This window comes from Mesoplodon densirostris, chromosome 3, assembly GCF_025265405.1.
Source record: "Mesoplodon densirostris isolate mMesDen1 chromosome 3, mMesDen1 primary haplotype, whole genome shotgun sequence".
NCBI lineage: Eukaryota > Metazoa > Chordata > Mammalia > Artiodactyla > Ziphiidae > Mesoplodon > Mesoplodon densirostris.
In genome coordinates, this window is record NC_082663.1 from 142629141 (window position 1) to 142639558 (window position 10418).

Sequence of the window (10418 nt, forward strand, 5' to 3'; positions counted from 1 at the left end):
TGGCTCACGGGCCTAATCGCTCCGCGGCATGTGGGATCTTCCCGGACCGGGGCAGGAACTCGTGTCCCCTGCATCGGCAGGCGGACTCTCAACCACTGCGCCACCAGGGAAGCCCCAAACTCCAATATTTTGGTTTGTTTGGCCTCACTGTGCTTCAGGCACAAGAACATGTGTTCGGCAACAATAGCCTTTCAGTAGCTCTGATGGGACTGCTTCAAAGAGGTAGGGGGAGAAGCCAGTATATATATGATTTTTGGCTAGGGAATACATGCAGTTAAGCACATATCTCGGTAAAAGATTATTACTACTCACAAGGAACAGATATCTCAGTTAATGATTTTAGTGCTTTTCTATGTATGGGAAGATCCAAGAATCTGGGTTCATCAAATTTCTTCTTGAAATATACTGTCTAAAGGACCTGTTTTCAGGCTTCCCTGGTGGTGCAGTGGTTAAGAATCCACCTGCCAATGCAGGGGACGCGGGTTTGAGCCCTGGTCCAGGAAGATCCCAGATGCCGCGGAGCAACTAAGCCCATGCACCACAACTACTGAGCCTGTGCTCTAGAGCCCATGAGCCACAACTACTGAAGCCTGTGTGCCTAGAGCCTGTGCTCTGCAACAAGAGAAGCCACCGCAGTGAGAAGCCTGCGCACCACAAGAGAGTAGCCCCCACTTGCTGCAACTAGAGAAAGCCTGCGCGCAGCAACAAAGACCCAACGCAGCCAAAAATAAATAAATAAATAAATTTAAATAAATAAAATAAAGGGCTTGTTTTCCTAAAGCATGGAGTGCCTCATCTTGTTTTTCATCCTGAATTCCTCTCAGGAGGCACTACTGTCCATCAGCAACTGCAGTGGCTAATGACTTAATCCTTGTAGCACTTGGATGAAGAGAAACATTCTTTGTTTTACAACAAACATACAGAAAGTCTACAAATAAATTTTTAAAGAGAACATACCTATGTGCAAATTATAAAAAATGTCCACAAAATGCACATGCCTGTGCAATTACTACCCAGGTTTTTCAAAAAGAAAATTACCAATAACACAGAAGCTCCCTTCATGGCCCTTCTGGTCAGTACAATTCCTCATCCTCCACGGGAAACCCTATTAATGAGGCAGAAGATAGATGGCCTCCAGGCTAAGCAGCTGGAGTTTGTCCCCTGTGGACAGATACTCCAAGACAAAGATAACAGCAGGGCCAGAGAGTACTGCCCAGATAAAAGATAATGAAACCATATATTTCTCATTCTCGAGGTCAAGGAGACCTTCCCAACTACACATGCGCAGAAAGGCTCCTTGGGGGTCAAAAAGGGAAGGGGCGCCACCCCATAGTAGGTGATGTCAACCTACCCATAGGCCTCTTTGCTAGAATCCATCTTGGCTAAGAGATGCACACGCACACAGCGGAGGACCCTGAGATAAACCAAATATGAACTCAGAACCAGGCTAAGCCAGGTGACTTGCCAAGGGAAACCTGGGGAAAATGCCCTGTAAAAGTGATTCAAACTACTAGCAGGATGTGACTCTCCCTCTGAGTTCGCCCATGTGAGTCTATTCACACATACTCTTTTTCCTCCTAATAAACACTTTACTTGTTTCACTACTTTCCATCTCTTAGTGGAAATTCATTTCTACAAAACTGACAGGCCAGGGCCTTGTCACTGTCCCTCATGGTCTAGCAGTTAGGATTCAGGGCTCTCACTGCCACAACCTGACTTCAATCTCTTGCCAGGGAACCAAAATCCTGCTTCAAGCCACTGCAAGCCAAGGCCACTGAGATCACTTTAACTTATTATAATATCTGTGGCCAAAAAATAAAATAAAATAAATTTTTAAATAAAAGAGAATTCCCTGGCGGTCCAGTGGTTAGGACTCTGCATTTCCAATGCAGGAGGCATGGGTTTGATCCCTGGTTGCAGAACTAAGATCCTGCATGCCGCGTGGCACAGCCAAAAAATTTTAAAAACAATAACATCTGACATGGTTCAGGACACAACTACCCTAAAATATGGCACCTTAGCATATTGAATATTTTAAGCTGAGGGAATCAGAGAAATGACTCAGGGAGGATTCTTTGACCTTCTCCTGAAGCAGGTCATAAGACCCTCCTGTGATAGCTGTCCTTCCTACACCAGATGAAAGGATCGTCCTTATCTCTGAAGATGGAGGGACACATAAAGGAATCCAACTGTACAAGATTGCTAAATTTCCCTCAGTTTACTACCCTTAGCTCATAACCTTTTGTTCAATCACATTTTTCTATGGCTTTCCAGTCTTCATCAAACCTAGCGTAAAAAAGTGCTCAGATTTAACCACTTTTTTGTGTGTCTTCATTTCCTTATGAAGGTTTTAAGGTCACGTAAAACAGATTTGTATGCTTTTCTCTCGTTACTTTTGCTACAGAGCCCCAGCCAAGAACCTATAAATGTAGAAGAAAAGTTTTGGGTTTTTTTTCCTCCCTTACACATCATAGAAGAGTTTTGCCTGTTTCTTGAACTTTATGTAAGTAGAATCAAGCCTCTCTCCTTTGGGAATGGTGCAAGAGTATAAAACTTGGGACTTCCCTGGTGGCGCAGTGGTTGAGAATCTGCCTGCCAGTGCGGGGGACACGGGTTTGAGCCCTGGTCTGGGAAGATCCCACGTGCCACGGAGCAACTAAGCCCGTGAGCCACAACTACTGAGCCTGCACTCTAGAGCCCATGCACCACAACAAGAGAAACCACTGCAACGAGAGGCCCAAGCACCACAACGAAGAGTAGCCCCCACTCTCTGCAACTAGAGAAAGCCCGCGCCAAGCAACAAAGACCCAATGCAGCCAAAAATAAATAAATAAATTTATTTTAAAAAAAAAAAGAGTAGAAAACTGACCAGTGCAAGAGGACAGAACCACACACACAGGGCCACCTGGTATGACAGCAATGACTACAGTGGGACAAGGACAGTCTTTCCAATAAAGCTGGGTCCATTGGATATTCACATGGAAAAACATGAAAATTGATCCCCACAATTCCAAAATGATGGCAGAACTAAATGTGAAAGGTAAAACAAAAATTATAGAGAAAAACATGATTTTATGGCTTGGAGTAGGCAGAGACTTCTTAAATAGGAGACAAAAGGGGAAAAAAAGATTTGATAAGCTGGAATACATTAAAATTAAGAACTGCTTAGGAATTCCCTGGCCGTCCAGTGGTTAGCACTCAGTGTTTTCACTGTGGCCCCAGGTTCAATCCCTCGTTGGGGAACTAAGATCCTGCAAGCCACATAGCATGACCAAATTAAGAACTGCTCATCAAAAAACACCACTGATGGTGAAAAAGTAACCCACAAAGCAGAAGAAAAACATATACATCTATATGTATATGTGTATATATCTACTATATATAAGATAGACATATATAAGATAGATAGGTAACCAACAAGGACCTACTGTATAGCACAGGGAAATCCACTCAATATTCTGTGATAACCTATATGAGAAAAGAATCTGAAAAGGAATAAATATACATACACATGTATATGTATAACTGAACTACTTTACTGTATACCTGAAACTAACACACATTGTAAATCAACTATACTCCAATAAAATTTTTAAAAATAATAATTCACGTGCAGAATATGTAAAGAAATTTTACCACTCAATAAGAAATAGACAACTCAATTTAAAAATAGGCCAAAAATAAATCTGGTCATATCACAAAACAATATATTCAAATGGCCAATAAATATATGAAAAAGTGCTCAACTTTATTAAGGAAAGGCTAATTAAGTGCTAATTAATTTAAACCACAATGAGATACCACTACTTAACTAACAGAATGGCTATGAAAAAGGCCCGGGTTCAATCCTTGGTCAGGGAAATAAGATCCCACAAGCTTCATGGCACAGCCAAAAAAAAAAAAAAATTGGGAAATTAAGTGGTATGACACCTACTTCACTGCTGTGACAATAATGATTATAAAGTTTGTAGAGTTCCCTGCTTCTTAAGGATATCCCTTGAGAGAGGCACAGGCAAAGAGAGAAATGAAAATCTGTAAATATACAGTTGAAACCACACATGGAAAGTTACCTCCAATGAAAGAAGAACTGCTTGAAACTTCTGAGTAGAATAGCAGAATTCAACAAAAATGTTTTATAAACTGTAACATTCGAAATTGAAGGGAGTTCCCTGGTGGCCTAGTGGTTAGGATTCATGGCTTTCTCTGCTGTGGCCCAGGTTCAGTCCCTGGTCAGGGAACTGAGATCCCACAAGCCATGTGGCAAGGCAAAAAAAAAACCCCAAAACATTGAAAACTCTGGTTGCCTTCTGAGATGGCCCACACTGTCTCTGGAGTGTGTATCTCTCTCAATAAATCTACTTCTTACCTATCACTTTGCCTCTTGCTGAATTTCTTCTGCACCGAGAAAAAAATAAAAGATAAAAGAAAAAGAAATCAAAGCCTCTAAAAATTGTCAATGGAGCATTTATTTATTTTATAAATTCCTACTAACTGTATATAAAAGGGTCTGAACTATGCTCTGTGGTGCTACAGCTTCCTTATCCCCCAGTCTGTGACTGTAGAAATTCTCTCCTTTTTCTCTAGAAATACAGCTCTATCTCCAGGGTCCACACTTTTGCAACTTCCACAAGTGCCATTCATGTAAAACTTCAGATCCTGCCTGCTCTATATAGAGAGACCTGAGGAGAACATATTGATTTCAAATATTACTTTATGTTTTTTAACATCTTTATTGGAGTATAATTGCTTTACAATGGTGTGTTAGTTTCTGCTTTATAACAAAGTGAATCAGCTATACACATACATATATCCCCATATCTCCTCCCTCTTGCGTCTCCCTCCCACCCTCCCTATCCCACCCCTTCAAATATTACTTTAAATAAATTGATACTAGTGACACAGTTAAAGTTTAGGACTACATTCCCCAGCCAGCTCTGTTTATCTAAAACTCTGGTGTGCCAGGTTGGATTTCTGTTAGTCTTTCTAAAATAACTGGCTTCAGGAAAATAAAGTTTTCTTATGGTTTTCATATGTTTGGCACTTTACTGACAAGATTGATTCTTTAAAAAAATTTTTTTAAATTTATTTTTTATTAAAGTGTAGTTGATTTACAATATTGTGTTAGTTTCATGTGTACAGCAAAGCGATTCAGTTATACATACATATATATATTTTTTTCAAATTATTTTCCTTTATAGGTTATTACAAAATATTAGGTATAGTTCCCAGTGCTGTACAGTAGGCCCTTGATGGTTATCTATTTTATACATAGTAATGTGTATATGTTAATCCCAAACTCCTAATTTATCCCCTCCCTTTCCCCTTTGGTAACCATAAGTTTGTTTTCTATGTCTGTGGGTCTATTTCTGTTTTGTATACAGGTTCATTCGTATCTTTTTTTTTTTAAGATTCCACATATAAGCAATAATAAACAATATCTTATATTTGTCTTTCTTTGTCTGGCTTACTTCACTTAGTATAATATGCTCTAGGTCCATCCATGTTGCTAAAAATGGATAAGAATGATTCTTTTAAACGAATTATCAATGCCATAGTTTTTCTATATGGGATCAGCAGTTAGAATGATGCTGGGAGTGGGCTGAGGCAACAAGAACCTCTTCGTTCCCAGCTTTTTTTTTTGTTTTTTTTCCTTTGCCATATTTTGCTTCCACCTTTGTACCTCTTAAAGAGTGCAGAGTTATCCGAAAGTCCCCTGGTCAATACCGGGAGGGTGAGCTTTTCATTAGTGCTCTGTTGAGGTTCCCAAATCTTTTCTTTTCTTTTGCTTTCCTTTTTCCAACTTTATTGAGCTATAATTGACAAATAACACTGTGTAAGTTTCAGTTGTACAATGTGTTGCTTTGATACATTTGTAAATTGCAAACCGGCTTTGATACATTTGTAAATTGCAAACCGGTTACCACCAGAGTATTAGCTACCACCTCCATCCCATCACATAGTGGCCATTTCTTTTTTTGCTGCGAGAACATATGGGATCTACTCTCTTAGCAACATCCGAGTATAGGATACAGCATTATTAGCTATAATCACCTGTGCTCCACCTCGGATCCCCAACCTTGTTAATCTTATAACTGGAAGTTTGTGCCCTTTTCCAATCGAGTTCACTCACTCTTCCACCTCTTTTTTTTTTTTTTTTTTTTTTGCTATTTTTTGCCAAAGGCAAACAATAAAAAGTGAGCTAGTAGAGAGATTGGTTTTATTCAGGCTAACGCAATAAGGAAAACACCCCCAATCCAAACATCAGAGTGTTTCTGCAGAGTGGTTTTGCCTTAGACTTTCATAGGGAGGAATAAGCAAATTATAGGTGGAGGTATTTTACATTTGGGATTGTTATTGTAACCAGGGGACTCTGTTAGCTGAGCAAGAAATGCTTAATCTCTATGTCTAGCTAGTTTGTCAGGGAGGGGGACAAACAATTCACCTACTCATTTATAAGACAAAAGAATGGGAATTGGAGAGTGTGTGTCTGGCCCTGTCATAGGAAACAAGGAGGTCACTAGAGAGTCCTATCTTCCTCCTATGGGGAAGAGACGTTCTTTGCAGTACTGGTTTCTAGAACACAAAATGGCAGGAGGTGGGGGGATTAACTGTCTGGGTTTTCCAGCAGCACAGGTAAAGCTCAATATTGTCATTCGCCTTTATATATTAATAATTGAACCATGCATGTAAATGCCTACTTTACACTAAGAGAACTTACCTGTCTGCAATTAAACTATTTTCCCCCCTAGCGATGGTTCACAATGGGGAATGATTTGGCAATGCTTGAAGATTAGTGTTGGGTAGCACAACTTGGTGCTACTGGCATCTAGTGGTGGAAGCAGGGGATGCAGCTAAACATCTCAAAATGCACAGGATGGCCTCCCAAAACAGACTTATTTGGCTCCAAAGGAGAATAGAGCTGAGGTTGGAGGCGGGGTGGGAGGGCGGGCGGGAGTTAGGGGAGTATTGGTAAAATTGCTCAATACCTCCCTTTGGGAACCAGGGCTTTAGAGGCTGGACAAAAACGTCTGAAAAACTAAATTCCTCCTGAGATGCAGAAAACAAGCAGGCTCAAAGGATTTTCAAATGCATCTTGAATTTCCCTTGGAGTTGTTGATCATTATTCATCTGCCTGTTACCTTTTATTTGAAACACTGGAGTTCAACTTGTATAATTTTTATACGAAGTTTGTAAAACTTTACTTATAAAAATTCATGGAAGAGCCTCAGACTTTAGCTAAGAGCAAGGATAGGGTACGGAGCAAACTTTTTCTTTTCTTTTTTTTGGCTGTGTCACGTGGGCTTGCAGGATCTTAGTTCCCCAACCAAGGATCAAACCCGCGCCCTTGGCAGTGAAAGCGAGGACTCTTAACCACTGGAGTGCCAGGGAATTCTCTATAGATGCATTCTTGCTCACCAACCTGGAAGCTCTCTGAATTCTGTCATTTTAGGTTTTCATGTTGGCTTCATTACATAGACAAGGTGGATTAAATCATTGGTCATTGGTGATTGGTTCAACCTTCAATACCTCCACAGGTGGGGGTTTGAGGCTGAAAGTTCCAACCCTCTAATCAAAGTTCAGTTTTTCTGGTAACAAGCCCTGAAGCTCTCTAGAAGCTGCTTAGCCAAGAGTTATCTCATTAACATACCAAAGACACTCTTATCACTCAGGAGATTCCAAGGGTTTTAGGAGTCTGTGCCAGAAACTGGGAACAAAGACCAAATATTTTTTATTACATCATAGGGACAAAAACCAGCCCTCCATTCATACAAGCATCCCCCCATCCCACTCTCAGAAAGTACACAGAACTCACCTCAGAAAATAGGTACTTCTGGGGAATTCCCTGGCGGTCCAGTGGTTAGGACTCCGTGCTTCCACCGTAGGGGTCACAGGTTCAATCCTGGTCAGGGAACTAAGATCCCAAGTACTGGCAGGCGCAGGCCAAAAGGAAAAAAAAAGGTACTTCTGCTTTAGAAGACTGTATCCTCCATAAGTCTGATTTAGCTGGTACAGAAATTTAGCTTCAAACCTAAGCTAGTATTGATTTAATAATCTGTATACAGGACTTCTGCTGCTGGTAATTGAAGGCTGGGAAATTTAGACCAACTCTCCAACTCAAGACAATGAAAAGTATGCATGTAGTGTACATTAAAAAAAAAATCTAAAAAGCAACAAAGATCTAAATACTAGTAAGAAATCACTGCAGTGGAATCTCAAAAAGCTGAACCCATTAAAATAGAGAATAGAATGGTGCTTGCCAGGGGCTCTGGGAGGAGGGGGTGGGAATTGGGAGATGTTTGTTAAAGGGTACAAACTTCCAGTTATAAGATGAATAAGTTCTGGGGATCTAATGCACAGCATGGTGACTCTAGTTAACAATACTGTATTGTATACTTGAAAGTTGCTAAGAAAATAAATCAAGTGTTCTTACTACAAAAAAGAATGGTAATTATGTGATGGAGGTGGTAGCTAACACTATGGTGGTAAGCATTTTGCAAAGTATAAGCATTTTACAAATCAGTACATTGTACACCTTAAACTTATACAGAAAAGAAATCACTGCATGGAGCCTAGGAGAAGACAGGGTTCCAGAGAGGTGAGGCAGACACTGGGGCTGGTTTTACCCTTGAAGTGGTCTACAAGAGGCAGCTAAGGGACCAAGTGAGCTTTAGGTCTCTACAAGACCAGGGATAAAGAGTGAGAGTAAGGGTCTCCCCTCTTTGGGCTGGCTTCCCAAAGGAATGTCTCTGGGGACTAGAGGGGAACTGGAAGCAAACCAGTATGGACTGCAGCCAAGTTTCCCATCACCTGGTAGATGCCAGAAAAAGCTTGTGTAACTACAGTGCATTACTATCAGACAAAGTAGATTTTAATGCAAAAACGTTTGTTACACCCAGAGATAACAAAGGTAACTTCATAAAAGATAGAAGATTGGGTCCACCATGAAAACATAATAATTCTGAATTTGTATTCAATAGTCTATTGATTTTTTATATATATATAACTTTATTTATTTTATTTTTGGCTGTGTTGGGTCTTCGTTGCTGCACGTGGGCTTTCTCTAGTTGCAGTGAGCAGGGGATACCCTTCGTTGTGGTACGCGGGCTTCTTGTTGCAGTGGTTTCTCTTGTTGCGGAGCACAGGTCTAGGTGTGCAGGCTTCCGTAGTTGTGGCTTGCGGGCTTCCTTGTTCCGCGGCATGTGGGATCTTCCCAGACCAGGGCTCGAACCGGTGTCCCCAGCATTGGCAGGTGGATTCTTAACCACTGCACCACCAGGGAAGCCCCTCAATAGTCTATTGATTGAACTACAAGCAGAGATAGTCAAGTTCTATATCACACTGGGTGATTTTAACATATATCATTCCATATTTGATACAACAAGGAGACAAAAAAAAACCCAGTAAAAATAAGATTTCAATGTGATTAACCAACTTGACCTATTGGGCATATATAGAAAATGCACTCAATCGTTGTAGAATCCACATTGATCTTTCAGCACAAACAGATCACCTACTAAGTTTGACCACAAGTGCATGAAAGCAAATCTCAATAAATTTCAAAGAATTAAAATTATACAGAGTATGTTCTTTAGCCACAATGCAATGATACTAAAAACCAATAACAAAAAAAGGAAAAGAGGTCCTCCATATATTTGGATACTAAAAAATGCACTTCTATATAACTCATGGATTAAATACTCTCAATTGACTTTATTCAAATCAATTTCTCTGCATAGATTGCAGCAGAAATGAGGAAAATGAGGATGACTCAAAAGGGAGAGATGAAACGAGAATTGGTCTATCTAAGTATAATGTGAAAGCAAATGAGTGTTCACTACAAGTTTACAAACACATGGACTGCACATCTGATAATAAGTTTTTCCTCCAGCTTTATTGAGATTAATTGACTTTGGTTAACACCCGATAATTATACATTTGATTTTACTAGTGCTTAATATAGACAAATTTCTGTACACATATATTAAACTATCTCATATATTCCCATATATGAGATATATTCCCTATATCACTATTAAATATGTAATATTTTGCCTATTTTATAGATGTCAACTGAACTGAGAGAGATAAGGTAGCTGATAAATGACAGGTAGTAAAACACAGGATAGAAGGATTTTTTTTTTTTTGCTGCTGCTGCATTGCAGCCTGCAGGATCTTAGTTCCCCGACCAGGGATTGAACACATGTTCCCTGCAGTGGAAGCTCAGAGTCCTAACCACTGGACCTCCAGGGAATTCCCAGGATAGAAGGATTTAATACAAAGATACCTGATTTGAAAACCCATGATTAATCACTTTGCCAGGAGAATTGAATTTTGGAAGAGTCAGGAATTCTGGCATACCCAGTATTTCATTCGCTTTGACTCTTTCTAGAAGCCCACACCCAAGGCAGATGACAGAA